General features: G+C 47.4%; 1 protein-coding gene across 4 annotated transcripts in view; it reads left to right on the plus strand.

Annotated features, from left to right (window-relative positions):
• Positions 1 to 11754: 11754 nt before the first annotated feature.
• The window catches only part of DDX6 (DEAD-box helicase 6), a 47142-nt gene continuing 43327 nt past the window's right edge, over positions 11755 to 15569 (plus strand). The window contains exon 1 of one of the 4 annotated variants that reach the window (XM_021926609.2): positions 11755 to 11846. The gene's annotated coding sequence lies outside the window, so the exon portion shown is untranslated. Of the gene's footprint in view, positions 11847 to 11923; positions 12369 to 12476; positions 12612 to 15569 lie in introns of those variants that run through there. The other 3 variants (XM_009187443.3, XM_009187444.3, XM_003910793.4) reach the window with 3 other exon arrangements.

Genomic DNA, 15569 nt, shown 5'->3' on the forward strand with positions numbered 1-15569 from the left:
ATACAGAAAAATCACTTCCTTGTAAGTATTTAGTCCTTTTACAATTTTTTTTTTTTTTGAGACGGAATCTTGCTTTGTCGCCCAGGCTGGAGTGCAGTGGCCGGATCTCAGCTCACTGCAAGCTCCGCCTCCCGGGTTTACGCCATTCTCCTGCCTCAGCCTCCCGAGTAGCTGGGACTACAGGCGTCTGCCACCTCGCCCGGCTAGTTTTTTGTATTTTTTAGTAGAGACAGGGTTTCACCGTGTTAACCAGGATGGTCTCCATCTCCTGACCTCGTGATCCGCCCGTCTCAGCCTCCCAAAGTGCTGGGATTACAGGCTTGAGCCACCACACCTGGCCTGATTCTGACAGTTGCTATTGCCTCCAACCTCATCAAGTACACAGACCTAGTAACCTAGACATCATTCTTTCCATCTTCTTCCTCCCTGAATCCAACCTATTCGCAGGTTCTGTAGTTTCACTTATTGTCAGTGAATTCTGCTCTCCCTCCTTCTTTCTCCTCTTGCTGAGTAGAGGATGGATTAGATGGCCAAGGAGATCAGTTAGGAGCCATTTTCCATAGTCTGAGAGATGACGAGGGACCTCCTCATTGATCTGCTTGGCCCTTCTTAATCTATCTCTATTTGGTTGTCAGAGTAATAGTCCTTGAAGTCCCATTAAGTCATCCTCATCTTTGAAATCTTTAATGGTTCCCCTCACCTATAAGATAATGTCCAAACTTCATAGCCCAACACAGAGGCTGCTGATAGAGTGACTCCTGATGCCTCTGCAGCCTCAGGTATCGCCACTTCTCTCCCCAACACACACGTACACACTGAAGCTACTTGCGGGACTCCATTCCTGATCTTAGTCAACCTGTTGTTGACTCAGCCAGTAATGTTTTTCCATCCTTAATCCACCTGACCATTTCCTACTCAACTTTCAAAATCCTGCTCAGAATTTCATCTTGAAACCTTCTCTGAAGCATCATGCCCTTGTCCCCTTGCAGAATTACTTTTTCCTCAGTACCCCTTCTAGCCTTAGTATATATCTTCATTATGGAATGGATCACTGTGTTATATTTGTTCATATGTCTATCTACCTTTGCTACTAATAGAATATAAATTCCTTGAAGTCAGCTATCTGTTTTCATTCATATTTTCTCCCCCATAGTCAAGTATAGTGTCTGGCACACAGTGGGTGTCCAGTTAATAGTTAGTAAACTGAACTGGATTTCTGTAAAGGTGAGGCATGAAGGAGGGAGGGGAAAGAGGGTGCCGAGACAGAGATAGGGAGGCAGGAACTAGGATTGGGAGAAGACATCTTGTATGCCAATCCATGAAGTTTGGATTTCACCCTATGGAAAACTGGAACCAACAGGATCTTCAAGCTGAGAAATGATATGGATAAATTTGTTTGTTTTGTTTTGCTTTTTGTTTATTTGTTAAGACAGAGTCTCGCTTTGTCACCCAGGCTAGAATGCAGTGGCGCGATCTCAGCTGATCACGCCTGGCCTGATAAATTTGTTTTAAGAAGCCAGTTCTGGCCAGGCACAGTGGCTCATGTCTGTAATCCCAGCACTTTGGGAAGCTGAGGCAAGTGGATCACCTGAAGTCAGGAGTTCGAGACCAGCCTGGCCAACACGGTGAAACTCTGTCTCTACTAAAAATACAAAAATTAGTCTGGCATGATGGCAGATGCCTGTAATCCCAGCTACTCGGGAGGCTGAGGCTGGAGAATTGTTTGAACCCAGGAGGTGGAGGTTGTAATGAGCTGAGATCGCACCACTGCACTCCAGCCTGGGTGAGTGAAACTCCATCTCAAAAAAAAAAAAAAAAAAAAGAGAGAAGCGGCAGCTGTGTGAAGAGTTAGGGGAGGAGTGCTCCAGACAGAGGAAATAGTAAATTCAAAGGCTGTGAAGTGGGAAAGAGTTGAGCTGATCAGAATCTCTAAGGGCCAGCATGACTGGAGCCGAATGAGCAACTAGGGTGTGGCATGAGTTGAAGTGGGAGGGAATGGTAGAATTCAGATTGTGTAGGTCCTTGTAGACCAGAGCAGGGAATGTGGAGTGTATCCTCAGCTCATTGGGAAGCAATTGAAAATGCAGAGTAGTGATACTTTCATTTACATTAAAATAATCACTAAGGCTGTGCACAGAATAGATGGGGGCTAAGGCAAGAGAATAAATAGGGAGTCCAAGTTAGGAGACTACAGCAGTAAACATGCCAATGAAAGATATCTGTCTGGATGAAGGTGGAGGCAATGGGGCAACAGGGAGTGGACAGATTCAGAAAATATTTTAGAGATTGAATTCATAGGGCTTGGTGACAGATTAGATGCACAGAGATCTAGAATAAGGAAGTAGAGATTGAGGTAATGTGTAGGTCTTTTGGAAAGTTTATTTTTGAAGAGGAGACTAAAGGGAAGTAGTTGATTCAAAAGCTCTTTCTGGCCAGGCATGGCGACTCATGCCTGTAATGCCAGCACTCTGGGAGGCTGAGGAGGGTGTACCACTTGAGGTCAGGAGTTCAAGACCAGCCTGGTCAACATGGTGAAACCCTGTCTCTACTAAAAATACAAAAATTTGCCAGGTATGGTGGTGAGCGCCTATAATCCCAGCTCCTTGGGAGGCTGAGGGAGGAGAATCGCTTGAAACCGGGAGGTGGAGGTTGCAGTGAGCTGAGATCGAGCCATTGCACTCCAGTCTGGGCAACAAGAGTGAAACTCTGTCTCAAAAAAGTAAAATAGCCTGGCGTGGTGGCTCACACCTATAATCCCAGCACTTTGGGAGGCCAAGCCTGAGGCGGGCGGATCACATGAGGTCAGGAGTTCCAGACCAGCCTGGCCAACACAGTGAAACCCCATCTCTACTAAAAATACCAACAAAAATTAGCCGGACATGGTGGCACATGCCTGTAATCCCAGGTACTGGGGAGGCTGAGGCAGGAGAATTGCTTGAACCCGGGAGGCGGAGGTTGCAGTGAGCCAAGATCACACCATTGCACTCCAGCCTGGGTGAAGAAGTCAGACTCTGTCTCAAAAAATAAATAAATAAATAAATAAAAATGCAAAAATTAGCTGGGCATGGTGGCACGCGCCTGTAGTCCTAGCTATCCGGGAGGCTAAGGCAGAAGAATCACTTGAACTCAGGAGGCGGAGGTTGTGGTGAGCTGAGATCACGTCACTGCACTCCAGCCTGGGCAACAGAGTGAGACTCTGTCTCAAAAAATAATAATAATTAATTAAAATAAAATAAAATTTAAAAATTAGCCAGGCATGGTGGTGCCTGCCTGTGGTTCCAGCTACTTGGTAGGTTGGGGTGAGAGGATGACTTAAGCCCCAGAGATGGAGGCTGTAGTGAGCAGTGATTGTGCCACCGCATTCCAGCCTGGGCAACAGAGCAAGACCTTATCTCAAAAAAAGAAAGAAAGAAAGAAAGATGAACATGACTTTGTTCCTGTCCTCAGTGAGCTTAGAAATAACACATCTTTACAAATGGGTATGATACAAGACTATAAATCCAGTTGTTACATAATTTATTGTCCCAATTGGGATAGTTTGGAGGATAAACAGGGCACTAATAATAATTACCCTAGAAAATCCCAGTGTGTTCTGAAGAAATCTGATTGTATCACCTTAGCAACAAACAAGCTCAAAGTGATGGGAGCACTGGGATGAATCAGCAAAGCTCAATGGTAGAAGTAGATTTGAGTTGGGCTTGCTGTTAGGGAGGGCAGAGGCAATCAACATGAAAACAAAATACTTTCAGATCATTTAATGGTGTACAGAGTGAGGGAGAGGGGCACTGCTTTAGTATCATCAGGGAAGGCAACTAGGAGGAGGTAACATTTACGCCAAAACAAATTATAAGAAGAATCAGGAAATTCAAAGACAAAAATATCACAAGAGCTGTCTTATCCCAGCAATGATCAGAAGGTCAGATCACTCATGGGGTTTGGGGCAAGGAGGTTCCAAGGGCCTCCTACTTATTCAGAAGAGAGATAAGGGATCAAAATGTTATTCAGTAGTTAATGGAGAATTATGAAAGACTCTTCAACAGAATAGGATCTGACTGGGAAAACTACTCTGGCATTACCGTACAGGATGGGTTAGAGAGGAAAAGAGGTTGAAGCAGGAAGTCCAGGAAATAGTCTAAGCAAAAGAAGAAAAAAAGACCTTGGGTTGAGACAGTGGCAGTAATCATGGAGAAGCAGAGATGAAACTGACATCCCAGAGCAAGAATGGCCAAGATTTTGCAAAGGATGTCACCTGACATAGCACATGTCCCTGGGAGCCCTTCAGTGAATACTAGTTCTTCCCTCCTTCTCATTCAACCTGGAACCAGAGTGAGGGAAGATTGTTTTTGTTTGTTGTTTAGAATGGAGAAAAACTTGGGAACAAATCCAGGTTGAGAGGAAGAAGCAACAGAGAGAGAAACATTTAATAATATTAAAAATATAAAGGAAAGGAGGTAACCAATGGAATATTTTATTTTAAAAAAGGATAGATTAGCCTTACATAGGAGGTGTGATGCTCTACCTACCAAGAAAGGAACAAAATGAAGTCTGTCAGGGACGGAGGTGGAAAGTTTATGAAGCTTCTGTGGATTTATGAAGGTGGAAAGTTTATGAAGCTTCTATTTGATTTGAAGGTAAGCTTATGGATAGAAGAAAATATCTGGAATGCTGTAGTAGAAAATAATTGTCCTTTAAGAACAATTAAGTGGTTCTTATTCCTGGCTGGAAATTAGGATCATCCAGGAAGCCTTAACACACACAAAAAGGATGCTGGACCCCAGCCCCAAGGATTCTGATTTAATTCTCCTGGGATGGGGCCCAGGCACTAGCGGTTTCCTAAGTGCGTCTGTTGACTCCAATGAGAATCCACAATTGAGAACCAGCAGCAAAGGGTTTGTGGGGCAGCAGAAAGGGCTCAGCTGAGGTTCAGAAGCAAGGATTTATTGTTGAACCAATCAGCCTGGTTACAAGGCTCTCTCCAGCATCAACATTCCTGGAGCAGAGGCTGTGAAATTAGAGTGTGGCACTTGTTTATTAAGGTTGGTAGGGCACAAAGCTGAAGAGCTGAGTGACAACAGAGGGTAGGGAAATAGAATTGAATTGGCCACCACAGGCTGTAATCTGATAGAATAAGAAGAGTTTCAGACAAACGTCAATAAAATAACAATAGCAACACCAACTAATTTTTTTGGGTGCCATTTGCCAACTACTAAAATAAGTGATTTATTTTATTCACTTACCCTGATGACACTCTAGGTCCTATTATCTCCATCTTACCCACTTTATTGTTTTATTTTTTGTAGAGACAGAGTCTCGCTCTGTCGCCCAGGCTGGAGTGCAGCAGTACAATCAATAACTCGCTGTAGCCTTGAACTCCTGGGCTCAAGCAGTTCTCCTACCCCAGCCTCCCAAATAGCTAGGACAATAGGTGCACGCCACCCTGCCCAGCTTATTTCTTGTAGAGGCGTGATGTCAATATGTTGCCCAGGCTGACCTTGAACTCCTGGCCTCAAGAGATTCTCCTGCCTGGGCCTCCAAAGTGCTGAGATTACAGGCCTGACCCACGTGCTGGCCGCTTTTTACCCATTTTATTTTTTAATTTTTATTTATTTATTTATTTTTTTGAGACGGAGTCTCGCTCTGTCGCCAAGGCTGGAGTGCAGTGGCCAGATCTCGGCTCACTGCAAGCTCTGCCTCCCGGGTTCCCGCCATTCTCCTGCCTCAGCCTCCCGAGTAGCTGGGACTACAGGCGCCCGCTACCTCGCCCGGCTAGTTTTTTGTATTTTTTAGTAGAGATGGGGTTTCACCGTGTTAGCCAGGATGGTCTTGATCTCCTGACTTCGTGATCCGCCCGTCTCGGCCTCCCAAAGTGCTGGGATTACAGGTTTGAGCCACCGCGCCCGGCCTTACCCATTTTATAAATGGGAAAATTGAGGCTCAGCAGTTAAGAAATGGCCAGGTGCAGCAGCTCACGCCTGTAATCCTAGCACTTTGGGAAGCCGAGGAGGGCAGATCATTTGAGGTCAGCAGTTTGAGACCAGCTTGGTCAAAATGGTGAAACACCATCTCTACTAAAAATACAAAAATTAGCTGGGTGTGGTGGCACACACCTGTAGTCCCAGCTACTCGGGAGGCTGAGGCAGGAGAATCACTAGAACCCGGGAGGCAGAAGTTGCAGTGAGCCGAGATCACACTACTGCACTCCAGCTCAGGCAACAGAGCGAGACTCTGTCTCAAAAAAAAAAAAAAGGTTGAGAAATGCTTCCATGTTTATGGAGTTAACAGTTAATAAGTGGCAGAACTGGGATTATGGGATTTTGAACCCAAATCTGTCTGACTCCAGAGCCTGAGCCCTGGTTGCACAGGAGCAAAGGAATGGGAAGATGGAAGGATGGGGGCTTGTGATAATATAGCTAGGGTTCTGAATGAGATTTTGATAGACCCAGAGGAAAGGAGATGAGAGGGTTTCTAAGGGAAACAATCAGAGGTGATGGAATGTAACCTTTCAGGAGACCAGAGCAGCAAATGTATAGCGGGGAGGAAGAGTAGGATATCAGAGTGGATAGGCATATTGGCAGTCTCAGTCAGTCTATGGAGTGTAGACTTGATGTAGTAAAAGGAAACTGGGAGCCACTGAGGGGGTAGTTTAGGGTGTGAAGATACGACAAAAAAGTAGTCTTTAAAATTCATCAGGCAGATGAAGAGCAAGGAGGGCCACTGAGAAGATCTCTGCACTGAAATACTTTTCTCTTTATTCCTTCCTTGTCCTGGTAGCCACAGATGTTACACAATCCAACCATGGCACTCAGGACAGAAGAGATTGCCCATTCTTTAGCTATAAATTACATTCCCAGGGCCCAAACCTACAATCACAGTTGTATTTTCAAGACTCAATAAAAGTCTCTGCAGATTGACTAGTGGCAGGAAACCAGGGCTGGACACTTACGATTATTCAGACTCCTGTTGCTACCCCTGCACGGATTATCAGAAGTAGAATCTTGTCACAGATTCTTGGGTACAAAGGGGGCAGATTACACAAACCAACATCAGGCAGTTCAACAAGATCGCCAGAGTGTGAATCCCCATCAGTGTTATTCCTCGGCAACTGCCCCTGAACTAACTTGGAAAATACCCAAGGAGAACAAGGTATCTTAGATGAAGATGATGTCAGTTCTTTCTTGATCTCAGTAAGTCAAAGTAAATTTATACCTAAATAGCTATTTTCCAGATTTCAGTGTCTTCCAGACACACATATTTTCTTTTCTTTTATCTTTTTTTTTTTTTTTTTTTGAGATGGAGTCTTGTTCTGTTGCCCAGGCTGAAATGCAGTGGTGTGATCTCGGCTCACTGCAACCTCCGCCTCCTGAGTTCAAGCGATTCTCCTGCCTAAGCCTCCAGAGTAGCTGGGACTACAGGCGTGTGCCACCATACCCGGCTACTTTTTTTTTTTTTTAGTAGGGACAGGGTTTCACCGTGTTAGCCAGGCTGGTCTTGATCTCCTGACCTTGTGATCCGCCCGCCTTGGCCTCCCATAATGTTGGGATTACAGGCGTGAGCCACTGTGCCTGGCCCAGCCACACATTATTTTCAAATTAATAAATAAGTTAAAATTGCTGCTGTGCAGTCATCTTAGGGAAACTGAAGAGTCAAAACGAATAGCTAGAATTCTCTGGGTGATGACCAGAACACATACTATGCTGAGTCCTGATGTGGCTGAAAGACACCGTGAGCTGAGCCAGCTAGCTAGCTTGGTTGTGGTGCACTGGGAATGGGGGTTATGTTATCTGTCAAAGGGAATATAAATTCTGCAAACTAAACCTGGCAGTTTGGGGAAAATGTGTTTAACTCACCCACTTCCCTCCTTGCTTGTACTACTGCTTTCCTACACTTTTTTTTTTTTTTTTTTTTGAGACAGTCTTACTCTGTCACCCAGGTTGGAGTGCAGTGGTGCAATCTCAGCTCACTGCAACCTTTGCCTCCTGGGTTCAAGCAATTCTCCTGCCTCAGCCTCCCAAGTAGCTGGGATTACAGGTGCGTGCCACCACACCCAGCTAACTTTTGTACTTTAGTAGAGATGGGGTTTCACTATGTTGGCCAGGCTGGTCTCGAAATCCTGACCTCAGGTGATCCACCCACCCTGGCCTCCCAAAGTGCTGGGATTACAGGTGTGAGCCACTGCACTGGCCAACCTTTCTACTTTTCAACTTGAGTTTACTCAGGGGTTGGAACATTTATTCCAATAAAATGTGCCTGATGTGATCTCTCAGTGATTAAAGACACCTGCTTAGTATGCATTAACTTCAGTGCAGTATGTGCACCTCTCTGAGGACATCTCCACTAAGCCCTCAGTGACTGATGCTGCTTCACTTTCTTCAGTTGTATAAATTGAAAAGGCAATTTTTACCTGCTATGAAGTCCCAAAAAAACAGGACTTGGCTCCTTGGGCATATTAGCCTTTAGTCTTGTTAGTGACTATCAGATGTTGCTTGAGCATATTTGGAAAATAACTTTGTATGTTGAAATTTTGGAAAATCAAAGTATTATACTGCAAATCACTTGAAAGAGGGCAAAAACCAAACCGTAAAGCTTAGCCAGATGTGATATAATCATTTCACTGAAGATATGAGATAGGTAAAACTTTTTTCTTCCAGGTCATGAACACATTTGATTGTAATTTGAGTTAAAGTATTATAGTTCCTTTAAAAAAAATAAGCCCAGAATGTTAAAAGTGTGAAATCCATTTCAGCAAGTTGAAAACGTTTGGGTGTTTTAAGATATTATCACAGGTCTGCGTATTCCAGGTTCAACTTACTTGGAATTCTGGATTCTAAGTATTTTAAATTGAAGTTAAAGTGAAATCAAGTGTAAATTAACCTGTGATTTATTTTTTGGTTCTGGTTATTTTTAGGTAAATAAATGAGGTCAGGATGTCAGACTGGCGAATATTTGCTGAGATAACCCATTACTGTGATTGAAATTCCAGGAGGAAATTGAAGAGGGGTGATGACGCAAAGGTGATTACGAACAACATGAAAACGGCTAATACATGTTGGAAAACTTTTTTTTTTTTTTTTTTGAGACGGAGTTTTGCTCTTCTTGCCCAGGCTGGTGTGCAATGGCATGATCTCGGCTCACTGCAACCTCCGCTTCCCTGGGTTCAAGCGATTCTCCTGCCTCAGCCTCCCAAGTAGCTGGGATTACAGGCACCTGCGACCATGCCCAGCTTTTTTTTCTTTTCTTTTCTTTTCTTTTTTAGTAGAGACGGGTTTCACCATGTTGGCTAGGCTGGTCTCGAACTCCTGACCTCAGGCGATCCACCCGCCTTGGCCTCCCAAAGTGCTGGGATTACAGGCGTGAACCACCGTGCCTAGCCCACGTGGGAAACTCTTTACCACAATTAATAGGTGAGTTCATTAGGGATGACAGCACACCCTTCAGAAACCATATTTACTACAGATCACTCACCACTATTACACTCAATACTAACTACAAGGCCAGAAGATTGGATTCATATAACATTTTAAAAAGTATACATATATTTTATAAATATAAGGATATTATTTGCACTAGCAAACAATTTATCTGTATTCCTAAAGTGTCATACAAATGATTCTTGCAAATCTGTTTTAACTAGGGAGAAAACAATGTATTGAGACAGTTGGACTAGACCTATCAACCACTAACACTAAACTTGGAAGAAAAGATCCAAGAGTTCATAGCTTAATTCTAAACCATCTATGCTTCTCACTTGAAAACAGAGAAGGGCTGACGTAAATGAGTTGTGAGGGTATCTGACTACCCTAAAAGCAGAATCTTTGCAGGTTTTAGCCCTGGAAGGATTCCTAGGTGAGATGGGGGTACCTATTCCATATTCTACTTTTGGTTGCCTCCTTGCTTTTGTTTTGTGACCTCAACCAGACTCCTTGTGTAAGTTACAATTTATTTGTGGATGTGAACCCGGGCTCCTTTTGTAGGTTATAGTTTATTTGTGGGTGTGAACCCCCTTCCTTTGCCTGGTTCAATTTCTTCAGCGGTCTAGGAAAGAGACCCTTCCGAGCAGTGGCCTGTTTTAAATCTGTAGGCCTCTCTTCCTACCACTCACTTCTTGGCCCAACCCCCCTTCACATTCCTCTGCTTAGGAAGATAGCAGGGGCAAAAAAGGCCTCATACATTATTATTTTATTAAGAAACCATTTTCTCTCCAGGATGGGCACAAGGTGCAAGGCTATTTCCTTACATGAGCAGGTATTTTAAAAGCTGGGCAGGAGACGCCATACTGTAAATTTAAAATTTAAAAAAAATTTAAGGCGAACCTTCTTTTTAACCTTAAGAATAGTCTTCACTATTCTCCACCACCTTCCCACTGGCTGTGTAGAAATAACGACCACCAGATGAGAACAGGCTATTTACTCAGAGCTGGCAAGGGAGTCAGCCGAGACCCATCACTTGGTTTGGTAGACTCATAGGCAGGCAGGGGAGTGGAAAAGCTTTACATACAGTGAAAAAAGTGAGAAACTTCAGGCTGGCTCTGATTGGAGGCTCCTGGCACTGGGAAGTTGGAGGAGGGCTAAGTAGAAGCAGGGCTTCTTATGTGATTGGTGTGAGGAGCACATTTGGCTTTCTCTGATTGGCCCAGAGCTGGAAGCAGGGGCAAGAAATAGGGAAGCGGCCGGCTAAAGATCAAGTCCTGACCATTCTGGGCAGATTACTGCAGAGGTCATGGGTAGGAGGTCATGGATAGGTTTGGCCATTCTTTGTATACTCAAGTCTCTCAATTGGGCGAGACCCAGATATTGTTTCTCTTGACCTAGTTAGCTTTTAACTCCAAAGTTTTGTTTAACTTGGAAGAAGACAGCAGTTCTATTATTTCTGTCAAGGATAAACAGAGACATTGGGATCTGAAAAGTAATTATGGAAAGATACATAAATATCTTTATAGTGAGGGTCAGCCAGGAGGAATCACCCTCTGCCTTCAGGTTCTCCATTTCCTTGCTGAATTCCTACTTCCATTATAACGAACGATTCAGTAGCTTCCCTCCCTTTGGGGGAGGGCCCGGCCTCCTCTGCTCCCACTTTCTTGAGTCTTGCCCTTCGACGGCAGGAGAAGAGGGTTGCGCCCTACCAACTCCTCACCGTACAGTCCAGCTTCTCCCCCCACCACTCCGGTGAGCTACCCCTGCTCCATGCGTTCCGGAGTAATCCCCCTCAGTCGCACTCTCACAGCCCGGCCCCTGCCCCCGCCTCATCCCCAGTTGTGCCTTCACCTCCCGGTTCCTCCCCAACAGGTCCCCCAAGATACGCCCTCACAGTCCGGTCCCCCGCCGTCCTCTCCCGGCGCACGCTCAAGCCCGGTGCCTTCCCCCCGCAGCCCCCCGAGGCGCACCCTCAAGCTCGGTGCCTTTGCCCCACCCAGCCCCACAGGGGCGCCCTCAAGCCTAGTACACTTCACATGAGAGCCCCTCGGGCGCACCCTCAAGCTCGGTGTACCCCCCCATACAACCCGCAGGCGCGCCCTCTTGCGTGGAGCCTTCCCCCGCCCAGGCACATCCTCAAGCCCGGTGCCTGCCCCCACCCCCAACCAGCCCCCCAGGCGCACTTTCAAGCCCGGAGCCTTCCCCTAGCCAGGCGCGCCCTACTGGCCCGCCCTGCCCCACCTCGAAGCGCCCCCCGCGCGCTCCCTGGAGTCCTCCCTCCTGCCTGGCGCGGCCTCCACGCCCGGTCGGCCCCCCTTCCGGCCCCCACACTCAGACGCGCGCCCCGCGTCTCCGGGCCGCTAGTCCCGCGCCTTCCTGGATGGACGCGGCCCCTTACGCCCGGCATCAGCCTCCCCGGCTAGCACGAGAAGTCAGGTCAGCTTCCTGTCCCCCAGCAGCTGCCCGGGGGCCAGTTTTCAAAACATAGCCTTAGACATGTAATAAAGAGATGCTCCTCTGGTCTCAACTCCCTATTTTTACTTTGGAGGGGCGAAGGCAGGGCTACCCTTGCCAGCCACCATTCCCCAATCACTTCGCAGCTGTGGAAAAGCAGCCGTCCTGTCCCTTCAGAAAGGAACTCATATTTCTCCCTCGAACTTTTCTCGTCGGTGTGAGAGAAGGGCCCTCCATTTTCTTCTCAGGAGGCTTTTGCGGCCCGGCTTCCTCTCACCACCAGGCCGGGAAGGCAGTGACGCCGCGGCGGATGTAGCCGCGGCGGCCGAGGTTTCGCCATCTTGAGTGGAGGAGGAGCCGCGGTCGCCGCCATGCGGAGAGGCAGGGAAAGAGGGAGGAGGCGGCGGGCAGGCGAACGGGCGAGCGAGGGAGGGGACAGAGGAGCCGAGTTAGCTCAGCCCGGCGGCGACTTCGGCGGCGCCACGAGAGCGGGCAGCGGAGGAGGTAGGGCTGGACGGCCGGGGGAGCCGGCGGCGCGGGCGGCTGGGCTGCGCGCCCCTCGGAGCCGGGTGGGGGCGGGGGCGGGAGGAGGCCGTAGCGAGGGGGCCGAGTGGGGGCGGGCGGAGGTTTCCGAGGAGGAAGGAGCGGCCGCCATTTTGGGAGCTTCGAGTCAACAATAAAGGACCGAGGGTGCCGAGCGGGAGTGGCCTCCTTGGTAGGACACGGGCCCGAGCCGCGAGGCCTGGGGTGAGGTGGTGGGGTCGAGGTCAGCAGCGCTGTGGGGGCTGCGGGGAGTCTCCCGGGCCGGCTCTGGGGGACTCTCTTGGGCGGAGGCCTAAGGCCTGGCCGGGCCTGGGGAGGAAGGCGGGCGGCAGCTGTGTGGGGTGGGGGCGCCTGAGAGGAGGCGAATATAGGAATGTGGTGCGCGGCAGGGTCGGCAGGAGGAGCAGGCTAAGTACTCGGAGGAGCTTTATCGAAGATGAGGGAATATGAGGCCGAAGGGGGCGGCAGGGACTTAGGGGGATGATGGTGGAGGTTATAGGGTACGAGGCGGCCCTATAGGGGGCGGCAGGGACATGCTGTATTGGAAGGCTCGGTTTAGAAGCGAACTGACCGCTGCTTGATTGCGGTAGGCCTTGCAGGTCAATAACAAGAGGGTGTATATGGAGCCCCAGACTCTTGGAGGAAATGAGGGGGATTTCTGGGTTGGGGGGTCCCTTTGGGGCCTCCTTGGGGGAGTCCCTATTGTTTGCTACTGATGGAGCTGGTTGCCGGCTCATATTGCGCAGATAGGATTGCAGAGCCCCAACCTTTTGTGTTTATGGTCAGAGGGAGCTGACTTGACGTGTGTGTGTTTGGGGTGAGGGGCAGCAGGGGGGAGGGCAAGAAATTTCCCTGCAGTTGTGGGGCTCCAGTCATTGACTTGTCTCTTTCCCTTATCTCTTTCTTTTCTCTTCCACAGCCCCCCTTTCCCTTCAGAATAAAACCCAGTCACTCCAACTTGCAGGCAAAGCTTAGAAAAACTGCGCTGCATTTGCAAACAAAAGCTCTTGTTGGCGATGACGATACTGTTTTGGGTGTGAAACTGTCAATTGCTAACTATGATCTGAGAAGTGCTGTAATTAACTCCGCTAGGGGCTCCTCCCAACTAGTCTACGTTTCTAGTCTGTTTCTCGTTTTTTTGTGTTTTGTTTTGTTTTGAAAATGTAGAAAGATAACTTGAAAATCTAAATTGGGAAGGGATAGGAGGAATATTTCCTTCTCTGAGACAAAGCTGCAGTGCAGGTTTCAGTTTAAGAAGGGAGCAGTTATCACATAGTCTCATTTTGGATTTAAGGATATAGGAGGTCTTACTGTGCATGATGGACAGTAATGATGATATCGTTCGGTCTTTAGAGGTTGCCCTTTTCATCCTCTTAGTGCTCTGCAAACAGCTAAGTCTCTGTGTGAACTGCGTGATGTTGCTGATCATAATATAAACCCGTCAATACAGGAAAGTAGCTGTTAACCATATCTGCTTAAGATGTCAGAAGGACTTTAAAGTAAACAACTTTGTGTATGTGATAATCAGGATTTGCTTGTGAGCAACTTGTTCCTTTTTTTTTTTTAAGGAAGGCATAATCAAGGAGCATTTTCTCATAAATTTTGAGATCTGTTGACTTTAAAATTTTGAGTTTCACATGCCTTGGTGTATGGCAGAAGGAATCAGCACTCGTAAGCTGTGTATTTTATGTAAGAAATGTGACGGGGTTGCTGGGCGCGGTGGCTCACGCATGTAATCCCAGCACCTTGGGAGGCCAAGGCAGGCGGATCAGCTGAGGTCAGGAGTTCGATACTAGCCTGGCCAACATGGCAAAACCCCGTCTCTCCTAAATATACAAAAAATTTAGCTGCGCGTGGTGGCGGGCGCCTGTAATCCCAGCTACTCTGGAAGCTGAGACAGGAGAATCGCTTGAACGCAGTAGGCGGCCGTTGCAGTGAGCCGAGATAGTGCCACTGCACTCCAACCTGCGTGACAGAGCGAGACTCCGCCTCAAAAACAAAAACAAAAAAGCAATGTAACGGGGTTAAATCAAAAGCCAACAGAGTAGGGCTTTGTTTTCGGGTCTTTGTATGTTTTTATTAACTACAATTAAGATTTCAGCCGGGCACGGTGGCTTTCGCCTGTAATCCTAGCACTTTGGAAGGCTAAAGCGGGCAGATATTTGAGGTCAGGAGTCTTGAGACCAGCCTGGCCAACTTGATAACACCCGTCTCTACTGAAAAATACAAAAGTTAGCCGGACTGTAATCCCACCCAGGTACTTGGGAGACTAAGGCATTAGGATCGCTTGAACCCACGAGGTGGAGGTTGCAGTCAGCTGAGATGGGGCCACTGCACTCCACCCTGGGCAACATGTCTCAAAAGTAATAATAACAAATAAGAGTGGCTGGGCGGGGTGGCTCACGCCTGTAACCCCAGCACTTTGGGAGGCCGAGGTGGGCGGATCACCTGAGGTCAGTTGTTCAAGACCAGCCTGGCCAACATGTCCAAACTACGTCTTAACTAAAAATGCAAAAATTAGCTGGGCATGGTAGCGCATGCCTGTAATCCCCAGCTACTCAGGAGGCTGAGGCAGGAGAATCACTTGAACCCGGGAGGTGGAGGTCGCTGTGAGCTGAGAGCGTGCCATTGCACTCCAGCCCGGGCGACAGTGCAAGACTCTGTCTCAAAAAATAAAATGAAAAATAAAAGTAAGAATTTCCATTTACGGATAATTTTAAAATGAGGTTGACCAGTTTTGTGTCTTTTTAAACGGAGTTTTGCTCTTGTTACCTAGGCTGGAGTACAGTGGTGTGATTTCGGCACATTGTTGCCTCCGCCTCCTGGGTTCAAGTGATTCTTCCGCCTCAGCCTCCTAAGGAGCTGAGATTTCAGAGGACCACCACCACGCCCAGCTAATTTTTGTATTTTAGTGGAAATGGAGTTTCACCATATTGATCAGGCTGGTCTTGAACTCCTGACCTCAGGTAATCCACCAGCGTCGGCCTCCCAAAGTGTTGGGATTACAGGTGTGAGCTACCGTGCCCGTCCTGCCAGTTTTTTGTTTTTTTGTTTTTTGGGTTTTTTTTAAGTATTAATTAGATTTACTACGCTGGGTTTCTTGGAAAGTTTTCTTAAAATTACTAGTGTGTTTACTCTTCTACAGTTTTTTTTTTAAACAGG

The sequence above is a fragment of the Papio anubis genome, chromosome 12 (genome assembly GCF_008728515.1).
Source record: "Papio anubis isolate 15944 chromosome 12, Panubis1.0, whole genome shotgun sequence".
NCBI classification, from domain to species: domain Eukaryota; kingdom Metazoa; phylum Chordata; class Mammalia; order Primates; family Cercopithecidae; genus Papio; species Papio anubis.